The following is a 12,277-nucleotide window of genomic DNA, read 5'->3' as shown; positions in this document are numbered from 1 at the left end:
AGTAGTAGTAGTAGTAGTAGTAGTAGTAGTAGCAGTAGTAGTAGTAGTAGTAGTAGTAGTAGTAGTAGATGACCGTTTTTTTGACTGGTGTTTTAAATTAAATTTAAATTGAATATTGAAAATAGAGATCAAAATCATTTTTTTGTTCTTGTTGATGTTTTTGACACTAAAACAGAAAAATGAAATAAACTCAAAATAAATTCCCATTTTATTATTTTTGGTTCTTAATTGAAATTCAAAAGGAGCAGTGGTACCTAATGGACCTTGCTCCTTTCGACTGTTTATTCAGACTTTTGACATTGTTATAGCTTTAAACTTCATGAATGAAATCAAATAAATAAACTTGATTCAGATTTCATTCCTGTCTCTCGTGCTTCAGCTGCTCTGTGTGTATTCTGAGTTAAAGCTGTAAATTCCTTTGATTGTTGTTAATGATTTGTCGAGTTCATATTTACACCGGTCGTCTGAACAGAACAAACAGCTGAGACTGTGGCCCCGCCCTCATAAACAAACACCGGGCTAACGCTAATGAGCTAATGGGTCGTTTACAGGCGTTACCGTGACGACAGAGTGAGTGTTAATGAGTTTTATTTAACGAGTGACACATTTCGAGGTTTGTGATAATGAGAAGTCGAAGACAAAAGGAGCAGACAGAACAGACGGGAGGGTCAGTCGTCTCACCGGGTTAATCAAGATGGATGCCACTTTGTGTGAGTGAGAGAGCAAACGATCAACTGGAACGAACGGAAATCACAGAAAAGTGTTGGGATACAAAGCCAATTCAAAAAATATGCTAATTTAATGTGTATTTAATGTGTAATGTGTAAATATTGTACATCACTCATTTACTTCTCCATGTTACCTTTTATTGTATGGAAAAAGTCCTGGTTCAGTCCTGGTGCAATCCTGGTTTAGTCCTGGTTTAGTCCTGGTTTAGTCCTGGTTCAGTCCTGGTTCAGTCCTGGTTCAGTCCTGGTTCAGTCCTGGTTCAGTCCTAGTTTAGATCTGCTTCAGTCCTGGTTTAGTCCTGGTCTAGATCTGCTTCAGTCCTGGTTTAGTCCTGGTTTAGATCTGCTTCAGTCCTGGTCTAGTCCTGGTTTAGATCTGCTTCAGTCCTGGTTTAGTCCTACTTCAGTCCTACTTCAGTCCTACTTCAGTCCTGGTTCGGTCCTGGTTCAGTCCTGGTTCAGTCCTGGTTCAGTCCTGGTTCAGTCCTGGTTTAGATCTGCTTCAGTTCTGATTCAGTCCTGGTTCAGTCCTGGTTCAGTCCTGGTTTAGTCCTACTTCAGTCCTGGTTCAGTCCTGGTTTAGATCTGTTTCAGTTCTGATTCAGTCCTGGTTTAGTCCTACTTGACTTTTGGTTCAGTCCTGGTTTAGTCCTACTTGACTTTTGGTTCAGTCCTGGTATTTAGTTTTTGTTTATTATTTGTTACCTTTGTTATTGTATGGAAAATGTTATATTCTCTCTATTATAACACCATAGATATAGAAAAGTAGATCTCACATGGATGACCGCGGTCTATTGGAACAAATGCGTCAACAAAGCCGCCATCTTGGTACTGGGTAACTCTGCTTTAAATGAATGAACGTCAGTCGGAGACAAGGCGACACCAGTGTTTCCCACAGAACAAGGAGCACTGTGTGGAGCTCAAGGATCTATTAGTCCAAGATTAGTTCTGGTTTAGTCCTGGTTTAGTCCAGGTTTAGATCTGGTTTAGTCCTGGTTTAGACCTGGTTCAATCCTGGTCCAGTCCTGGTTCAGTCCTGGTTTAGTTCTACTTCAGTCCTAGTTCAGTCTTGGTTCAGTCCTGGTTTAGTCCTACTTGAGTCTTGGTTCAGTCCTGGTATTTAGTATCATGGTCCTACAAAATAAAATCTTACTTTTGTCTTTTTATTCCGCTCGTTCGCATGCGGCGCAAAAGTCCAGCATCTTCGCTGATACTGTGAAAAACTTTACCTTAGACCACAGGTGTCAAACATAAGGCCCGGGGGCCAGATCCGGCCCTCCAAGACTTTTAATGTGGCCCTTGGGTGATTTTGTACAAAAATATTTTAATTATATTTTCTATTAAAATATTGGTAATTTTCTGCGGTGCTCAGCATAGCAGCGTCTCTGTACGTGGCCCCTCCCACCAGAGCAGCACAAATGAAGACTTGTCTCTTTCCAAACGCTCTTAAAGGACGATCGTTTTGACTGTTGACCGTGACACCCTCATCAGAAAAATGTCCAACATGACAAAAGCCGAGTGCAGGATTTTCCAAGAAAAATTGGACTTATTCCTGTTTACATACAAGTTAATGTTCAAACATTGTGTTGAAATTGACATTTTTCTTAAAGTTTCAGGTTGTTCATAATATTATAAACATATAATAAGAAAGAGTTCATCAATTAAAAAAGATTTCTGTAATAGATTTGCGTTTCTCTGCACAAATATTTGAACTTATTGTTATTTTTGGGGTTTATATGACATGAGTTTTCTGATCCGGCCCCTTTGGGATCAAAGTAGGTTGGATGCGGCCCCCGGACCAAAATGAGTTTGACACCCCTGCCTTAGACCATGGAACCATGCCTGAAATAACACATACGGTACGGGGGTGATGTGCAGTTAATTACACCACAAAGACCACAAAATCAAGTATACTGAATCAGATAAATAAAAACTGTAACATAAAGTGTAGGGGAGAATGAAACTGTTATAAATATTTCCTCCAGATATTGTATGTTTTAATGTTGTTTTGTTTTGTTTTGGACCTGTTTTATTGTTTGGAAATATTGTTGTATTTCATTATTATAATGGAGTCAGGTTTGTCAAGTTGTTGTGTAGTTTTGTATCCTGCTGTTGTATACTGTATATTGTGTGTGGGGGATGGTGGACTCGTGTACTTGCTGTAGTAACAGAAACTAGATTTTTTTTTTTTTTTTGTACATACCTGTCTTTCATTTTTCCTTCCGGCCATCCATCCATCCATGTGTCTGGTTGCTCCTCCTCCTCCTCCTCCTCCTCCTCTTCCTCCTCTTCCTCTCTGCTCTCTGACTCTGCTCCGAGCCCCAGAGCACCCACAATCCTCCAGTGTCTGTGGGGTTAGCTCGGTTAGCATTAGCCACAGGGTCATACACTGTAAAAAAAAAAAAAAGTATTCATAAACAGCAAATGCAGGTTATTTTGCTTTGTTTTTATCCAGTGGCAGAGTTAATTTAATTTGTGGGCTCTAGGTGAATTGAGTTTGGGGCCCTCATTATAATGCATTTGCATTATTGCATTGCATAATGTTTAGTCATTTGTTTGTTTGCTTTTTTGTATTATTTTAATATTTATTGTCTGTTTTTCCCATTGCACTTGAGACACACACATCTCTATTTGAATCACAATGGACTAGAAACTTGTCTTATTAGTTATGTTGCCTATAAGGCTACGTTCAAACTGCAGCCTGAAGTGACCCACATCTGATTTTTTGGCCTCTATGTTCCTGTATCTGATCTTTTAACAACAGTCTGAAAGACACAGATCAGATTTTTTTCAAATGTGACCCAGGACACTTGGATATGTGCTCCTGAAACTGATACATATCTGATCTTTTGACATGTGACTTCAGTGTGAACGGCCAAAGCGCATTCATCCACCTACACGTTATCAACAAGACACAAACGTCACTATTCTGCGCTGAAGTAGGAGAAAATTGTTAATGAACTCTGTGTCACTAAAGTGAAGCACATCACCACTCACCACTCTTGGCTCCGTCTCCACATCCACATGTTCCTTTCAACGGACGTCGCTGCTGCTGTCCCACAAAACACCACGACCAAAAACCTCGTCCTTCTCCTTCTCAATCTCCTCCTTAAAACAAGTAAGTTGTTCATGTTCTGGCTCCGGTACGAGAGGAACTTTAAAATCTCCAGGTGCTCAATGCTGCGTCCATGTTTGGACAACTTCCGTAAACACAGAGACGCTCACTGTGGTTGAGGTCATCGTGTCTCCAGTGTCACATGTGGGACACTTTTGGGCCATTTAATGTTCACACTGGAGTCACATACAAGTCACATTTAATTGGAAATGTGAACGACCTCACAAAAACATCGGATTTCACAAAAAAATCCGAACTGAGCGTTAAGTCCTGCAGTCTGAACGTAGCCATAGATAACTAGAACTGAAAGTAGTTTTATATTTTTGCAAGTACAATTACATTTTTGTGATTATTATTATTAGTAGTTGTTGTTGTAGTTGTTGTTGTAGTTGTTGTAGTAGTTGTTGTAGTAGTTGTTGTAGTAGTTGTAGTAGTTGTTGTAGTAGTTGTTGTTGTAGTTGTAGTAGTTGTAGTTGTAGTAGTTGTAGTTGTAGTAGTTGTAGTTTGTAGTAGTTCTAGTAGTTCTAGTAGTTGTAGTTGTTCATAGTGCAGCCACAAACTAACTCCTATTGGGTTCATTTCTTATTCTGGACATTCAGGCAGAGGAACCGAGGAACCTCGTCCCCCGTTAAGAATCGATCTCAGAACACTTCAAAGATCGACTGGTTAACTCAAAGTCCATTATAATGGACACAAATGATTGGGCCGGGTCTCAGGAGGATATGACATTAAACTTACTTATCTCCATGGCGACAAACAGGTGAACCAACCAAGCCAAGCTGCAGGTCAGATCTGTGGAAAAGCAATCCCACTCACATTAAGAGTTCCATATATTTCACTGTATTTTTGAGCAATAAAAACCTGTGTAACTGAATAAATACAAAATAAGATTATTTTAATGCACTCCAGACAAAGCACTGACATCTCCATGGAGACAAACAGAAGAAAAGTTACACAGTGCACCTTTAACCTCACTGTTTTGATTTTTTTACAGTGAATCTTTAGAGTTTAGTCTTGTTAGCTCAGTTAGCGTTCGCCTGGGGCCTTTCTCTGCAGATGTGAATCTCTATGGAGACGCCCACACTCCTCCCACACATCCCTCCGTCCGTGCATCCCTCCATCCCTGCGTTTATTCGTCTTTTGTCTGAGTTTCTGTCTGTTCTGTGTTTGGAAACAGATCGGGGAGCTCCTGTCCTCGGGCCACAGAAAATACCAACATCCACAAGGAAAAAAACATAAAAATACAGAAACGGTGGAGAGTCTGAACAGAGAGAGATAAAGTTAAAGAGAGACAGAGAGGAGGAGAAAGAGAGAGAGAGTTTGGAGGTGAACAGGTCAGACTGAAAGCAGCAATTACTACAAACACATCACTTTACACATCTACACAAAACATTCATTCAGAAATCTTCCTTCTGTTTTTCTTGCTCTTGAACTAGTTTGAAATGCAGGGACTCCCAGACTTCCCCCACCCGAGACGCTTCCCCCAGCTCCTCCAGGGGGACTCCAAGGTGTTCCCATACCAGCTCAGAGATAGTGTGTTTAAGGTCTTCCCCGCGGCCTCCTTCCAATGTGACATCCCTAACCGTTTGTGGACTTTAAAAACACAGAGGAGCACGTCTATCTGATGACATCATGAGGTGGGACAGAGCATTTTAAGATGATGTTGTAACGACGTCCACATGATGAACTCAGAGACACATGTAAAAGTGTCATGATGAGAAGGCTCTCTGTGGTTTTCATCTTCTGTTTCACATCACCTCAGTTTGATCTGGATTCAGAGATCTGCTCTCCCTCTCTTTGTCTTCTCCTCTTTTCAGCCTTTCCATCTTCCTCCTGTCTCTCTGTCCCCTCTGTCTGCATCTCTCACTCCTCTCCCCCATTCATTCTCCTCCTCCACTTCTCTCCTAACTCTATCTTTCGGTCTCACCTCCTTTTTATCTGCATCCTTCTCTTGTCTCCTCCCACTCTCTCTGCTCTTTCTAGAGAAGCATTCACATTAGGACTTTAGAACCATGCCGAAGCTCGGATGGCCCCTAAGGGCCTGGCTCCACTGCACGCGTCAGCGTTTACGCGCGTAACCTCGCGGCACCGGCTCTGTGTTTCTCAATGAGATCTACGCGCGCAGGACATACGCGCACCTGTCACGTGCACTGGAGCCGCCCTCATTCACTTTTCATGCATTCTGAAACTTACGCGTCCAAAAGTTGCAGCGCATAGGGCAAAATACACCCTGCACGAGCGTAAATACGCGTGGAGCCAGGCCCGAAACGCAGTATGTTTGTCCAGTGTGAGCGGAACGAACCACGCTCAGTCACGTTTGGGACTTTGGCTCTGTTGGAGGAGGTGGGCCAAAGCATGACACGGTGATCATGTACACGCACACGCACGACTTTACTACAGGAGCCGTGTGTGTGCGCGCATGTTACTCACACGAGGAAAACAGTGAATAAAATCTGCTCCAAAACACACGACAAACCCGCGCTCACCTTCAATAAAAACACACAGAAGTTTATGTGCCTCTGGTCTCCGGCATCATCACTGCTCCACGCAGTTTTTACCTCCATAAACTCAGAGGAGCGCGGACCATAAGGACGTCACAACCTCACTATTTACTACATATTTCTGCCGCTTTTAGATCTTATCTCCGCTAAAAGTGTCAGCACATGTTAACAACGCTGTTTGATGACGTCATCGGGCGTGGTTCGGTTGTGCAGGTGTGAGTGCGGAACACAGAACCCACAGCAATGGTGCTTGAGCACAGCACGGTCCGAAAGTCCAGTCCAGTTCATCATTATTTCTCTGTAGCCCCCCCTCTGTCCTTCTTTCTCCCCCCTCTCTCTCCATCCTTCTCCTTCTCAGTTCTTCTCTCTCTCTCTCACACACACACTCTCTTTCCTCTCCTCTCCTCCCCCTCAGTCTGTCTCTCTCTCCTCTCTCTCCTCCCCCAGTCTCTCCTCTCTCCCTCAGTCTCTCTGTGTCTCTCTCTCTCCTCCCCCTCAGTCTCTCTCTCTCTGTGTCTCTCTCTCCTCCCCCTCAGTCTCTCTCTCTGTGTGTCTCTCTCTCTCCTCCCCCTCAGTCTGTCTCTCTCTCTCCCCTCTCTCTCTGTTCTCTCTCCCCCTCAGGATTAGTTTCTAAACGTCTCTATAATCTCCACGTGTCATTTCACACATTGATTTTTACAGTTTGCTCTTATGTAACAGGTTTAAGCCCCCGAACAAAACACAGACACATGAACCCGGACAGAGGGCACCAGGACGTCAGCAGTATCGAAAACCACATACTAAAACCAGTATCGAAACTAGATACTCATTTTTTGCAGATATCGATACTAAAAAAACAAAGAACAAAACCTAAACAAGAACAAAAACCTATAAAAAACCTCCCAGGACCAGTGAGGGATTAAAGCCACGTGGGAATAAAAAAGAAAGTTCTATGATTTCATGTTGAAAATCTCATTCTATTGTCTAAAGAAAGTGTTTTTGTGATCATGGAGTCTATTCCGTAGTGTAGAAATAAACAATAGTCCGTCATTGTGAACAGGAAGTGCACAGACCGGCTTCTGTTCTTAAGGTATTTTAAGGTATTTTCAGGGTTTGTTCTTGAATTCGTGGAAACCAAAACAGAGCCACAGGAAGTGAGCGCACATGTTTGGAGTGACTTCCTGCGATAATGCTCTCAGGAAACGCGAGCAGAGGATGCAGAGGAGCAGGGAAGTAGAAGAAAGGGTGGGAGGAGAAGAGGAGGTCAGAGGAGCAGAAGAAGGTCAGAGGAGAAGGTCAGAGGAGGAGAGGAGAGAGTCAGAGGAACAGAGAAATGGTCAGAGGAGCAGAGGTAGGAGTAGAGGAGAAGGTCAGAGAGGAACAGAGGGTCAGAGGAGCAGAAGAAGGTCAGAGGAGCGGGTCAGAGGAACAGAGGGTCAGAGGAGCAGAAGAAGGTCAGAGGAGGAAAGAAGAGGGTCAGAGAAGCAGAGGAGGGTCAGAGGAGGAGAGGAGAAGGTCAGAGGAGCAGGGGACAGGGTCAGAGGAGCAAAGGGTCAGAGGAGCAGAGGAGAGGGTCAGATAAGCAGAGGAGGGTCAGAGAAGGAGAAGATGGTCAGAGGAGGAGAGGAGGAGCAGAGGAGAAGAAGAGAAGGTCAGAGGAGGAGAAGAGGAGCAGAGGAGAAGAAGAGAAGGTCAGAGGAGGAGAAGAGGAGCAGAGGAGACAGTCAGAGGAGCAGAGAAGATGGTCAGAGGAGGAGAGGAGAGGGTCAGATAAGCAGAGGAGGGTCAGAGAGGGAGAAGATGGTCAGAGGAGGAGAGGAGGTGCAGAGGAGAAGGTCAGAGGAGAGGGTCAGAGGAGAAGAGAAGGTCAGAGGAGCAGAGGAGAAGGTCAGAAGAGCAGAAGACAGTCAGAGAAGGAGAAGAAGGTCAGAGAAGGAGAAGAAGGTCAGATGGAGCAGAGGGGAGGGTCAGGGGCACAGAGAGGGTTTAATCTGACTTCTTAATTATGAATTCATCTTTGAAGTTAATTGTTCCAGAAACAAAACTCGGCGATAATTAAGTCTAAACAAACACAAGCTAATTAGAGAAGTTAATTAATGAGGAGAGGAGAGATTAAAGGTACAGACCTAAGGAGAGAGGAAGGAAGGAAAGGAAACAAGGAGATATGAGATAGGAATAAGATCAGCCTGAAGCATTCTTCTTAGCCAAAAAACAAAAATACAATATTATCTTCTAATTAAAAGCTCATTAAAAGTTCACGGTCTTGTTTAGGAGTTTGAGTTTCAACAAAAAGATGAGAGCGACTAACTGAAAGCTCGAATTTGATTTGAGACTTTTTTAACAGCACTAATCAGCTCACTAAGTCAGTTCTTTCTGGTCAGATTACGTTAAAATAAAACTCAGATTAGTCCAACAAGCGTCAGACAGAGCAGTGCATCCTGTTAGCATCACAATCCCAGGGAATGTTGATGAATGTTGACAGTAGAATGTGGAGCAGAGACACAATAGACGAGTTTCATTGTTGACAAAAGTGCACGTTGCATGCTGGGAATTATTTTGGTCGGCAGCAAGAAACACTAATTCAACATGACGGACGGAGCGAGAAAGCACGTAAAGCACAGGTGTCAAACATAAGGCCCGGGGGCCAGATCCGGTCCTCCAAGACCTTTAATCTGACCCTCAGCTGACTTTCTATTTTAGTAGAAAGTCATCTGATTGCCAGATTAAAGGTGTTGTAATTATATTTTCAATTAAAATCATGTTAATTTTCTGTGGTGTTTATCACAGCAGCGTCTCCAGCGTCTCTGTACGTGGCCCCTCCCACCAGAGCAGCACAAATGAAGACTTGTCTCTTTCCAAACGCTCTTAAAGGACGATCGTTTTGACTGTTGACCGTGACACCCTCATCAGAAAAATGTCCAACATGACAAAAGTGGATTTTCCAAGAAAAATTGACTTATTCCTATGTACATACAAGTTCATGTTCAAACTTTGTGTTGAAATTACATTTTTCTTAAAGTTTCAGATTGTTTATAATATTATAATATTTTGTAAAAGAAAGAGTTCATCAATTAAAAAAAGATTTCTATAATAGATTTGTGTTTCTCTGCACAAATATTTGAACTTATTGTTATTTTTGGGGTTTATATGCCATGAGTTTTCTGATCCGGCCCCTTTGGGATCAAAGTCGGTTGGATATGGCCCCCGGACCAAAATGAGTTTGACACCCCTGACGTAAAGGGTATTGATCCCGGTTATTTATCCACTCTAACGGCAGAGGACCCAAGACCATTTGACCAGAAATTGGTCATAAGCATCGATGGAGCCAAATCACCCTTTTCAACCCGACAAAAGGTGGACCAAACCAAATTTCTGGTCAGAATCACCAACTACCTGGACAAATATTCACTTTGGTGATATCCACAATGACTTGGTGGAAACTCCTGGGCCATTCACAGCAGAAAAGATGAAAACCATCCAAGAGTCTTGATGTGTTGTTGAACTTGTTGGAGTCCACGGTTTGTTAGGATCTTCTACGTTTGCTCTGCGGAATGTTTGAAAGTCGTTTAATTCACCGTTAGTGGTTCTTTTCACTCAGAATACAAAAAAGACATTTTCCTTCTTCCTGTGCTTCTATTTGTGCATCTGATAATGCAGCAGGAATTTACCATTATCTGGGATAAATACGCGAGGTTACACACTGTGTTTGACCGCTACCGTGTTTCTTGCCTCCGACCAAAATATTTCCCAGCATGCAACACGGGCTTTTAATAACAATGACGTCAGCTGAAACTCGTCTATTCCATAAATGTTTTCCCTGATCATTTCTGTTAGGATGGGAGGGCATCTGACACAAAAACATCGACACGTACAGTTCAAGTTTTCACAGTTGGTGATTTTACTGATGCAACTCAAAAAAACATTTGAAATTGATGCAGCATTTTCAAAAAACAGTCGATAATCTATTTTCTATTGGAAAATTTTAGACAAAAATCACAGTCGCCAAACGCAAATGTAAAAATATATTAGTCCATTTTTAACTGTAAACAAAACACTCAAGAAAGAATTCCCTATTGTCCTAAAAAAAAAATAATAATAATAATAATTTTGGTTTAAATTTGAAAGAAAAATCATTTAGCACATTTTGGCAAGTCAAAATTAAAGGTGCAGTGTGTGGAGGTTCTGCCAAATGCTTCTTTCTGTGGAGATGATTTGTTTTGCCTGGAATTTTCTGCAGCACGGCATTAAACATGATCTATTTTCAAAGAAGCAAGACCAAGTTACAGGTCAGATCTGTGGAGAGGTGACTACACTTACAGTAAGAATGCTGTTCAGAAGAACGTTCAGCTCTACTTTACATTTATTATTTACAGGTGGTTTTAGAGCTCAAAAATACTCAGAAAAACAGACATTGTGACTGTGAGCGGGGTCGCCTCTCCACAGATCTGACCTGTAACTTGGTCTGGTTTGGTCTCCATGAAGATAGAAAGCTACCTGAAAAGTTACATAATCCACCTTTTAAGTTTGAAATGTAGGTTTTGTAAATATCCGTTACAAACTGAACCCGTGTTTTAGGTTTGTGGAGCCAACAGTTTCACGTCTCTCACTGGAAAACACAAAACCTAGGAGAGATAAAGGTGCACTGTGTAACTTTTCTGGTGGAGGGTCCATCAAATGCTTTTCTCCATGGAGATGTTATTGCTTTCACAGTATGGTATTAAATTAAACTTTCCATCTTCACGGAGACCAAACCAGAGTAAGTTACAGGTCAGATGTGTGGAGAGGCGACCCTAGTTTTATAACTTTGAGTGACTTCTGGTCATTGCACAATTCATACTGGGAAAGATTTTCTGAAAAAGTGAGCATCAAACCTCCATGTTTGTTTTCCCAGTGGGATGTGTCTATTGACAAAGTCGATCTTTTCAAGTCTTTTGAACCATATCACTTTTGTTTCTGGTTCTGATATTGTCAGATTTTAGTTTTGGGATTCAGACATTGTAATTGTGTGGATGTTGGATCCTAACAGAGGAAAACGGCTCGAGAAATGTGCTTTGGAAGTTTGCGAACTCCATAAATGCAAAAGGGAATCAGATGTGTGTGACTGTAAACCTCTGTTCAAACTGTTTTCCTTCCCAATGGAATTGAAAAATAGTGAAAGGTGAAGGTGATGGGCAGGATTGATCCACAGGAAGGATAAAAATTGTAACCTTTGACTGTCTAAATCATCCCGAGTTTGCAGAGAACATTTTGTATGTAGAGCTCCAACAAAGCGGGATCTCATTTGTTTGTGCGAGAGGAGCAGAAGACAAACAGACTGAGCTGCACTTTCTTGTTCTTGTGGTTTTACAGCAACATCACGTCTTGGTCTCTTTGCAGTGGAAGGTGTTTCTTGGTGAACAGTTGGTGCCTTTCGCTTTGGTGATGACTTTTTAAATTCGTAACCGAGGTTAAGTCAGGGATCAGGATTTTGCTTTGTTGGAGCTCTACATACAAAATTGTTCTCTGCAAACTCGAGATGATTTAGACAGTCAAAGGTTTCCTTTTGGTTCTTCCTGTGGATCAATCCTGCCCATCACCTTCACCTTTCACTATTTTTCAATTCTGTTGGGAAGAGAAACAGTTTGAACAGAGGTTTGCAGTCACACGCATCTAATTCACTTTTGCATTTATGGAGTTCGCAAACTTCCAAAGCACATTTCTCGAGCTGTTTTCTGCTGTTAGGATCCAACAACCACACAATTACAATGTCTGAATCCCAAAACTAAAATATGACAATATCAGAACCAGAAACAAAAGTGATATGGTTCAAAAGACTTGAAAAGATCGACTTTGTCAATAGACACATCCCACTGGGAAAACAAACATGGAGGTTTGATGCTCACTTTTTCGGAGGATCCTTCCCAGTATGAATTGTGCAATGACCGGAAGTCCTGAGATTTGTGATGCATGTCTTG

General features: G+C 42.1%; 1 long non-coding RNA gene across 1 annotated transcript; it reads right to left on the bottom strand.

The window, feature by feature from the left end:
• Positions 1-2,714: 2,714 nt before the first annotated feature.
• LOC129411275 (uncharacterized) lies at positions 2,715-6,436 on the bottom strand. The gene is made up of 3 exons (XR_008633232.1): positions 6,330-6,436; positions 4,582-4,635; positions 2,715-3,117 (listed from the first exon to the last, which is right to left on the bottom strand). It is a non-coding gene; the product is annotated as an uncharacterized LOC129411275 (long non-coding RNA).
• Positions 6,437-12,277: the final 5,841 nt, after the last annotated feature.

The sequence above is a fragment of the Boleophthalmus pectinirostris genome, unplaced genomic scaffold, assembly GCF_026225935.1.
Source record: "Boleophthalmus pectinirostris isolate CB_2022bp ecotype Guang Dong unplaced genomic scaffold, ASM2622593v1 HiC_scaffold_10, whole genome shotgun sequence".
Taxonomy (NCBI): domain Eukaryota; kingdom Metazoa; phylum Chordata; class Actinopteri; order Gobiiformes; family Gobiidae; genus Boleophthalmus; species Boleophthalmus pectinirostris.
Note: the sequence above shows the minus strand (reverse complement) of the source record. Positions and strands in the feature narration are given on the sequence as shown.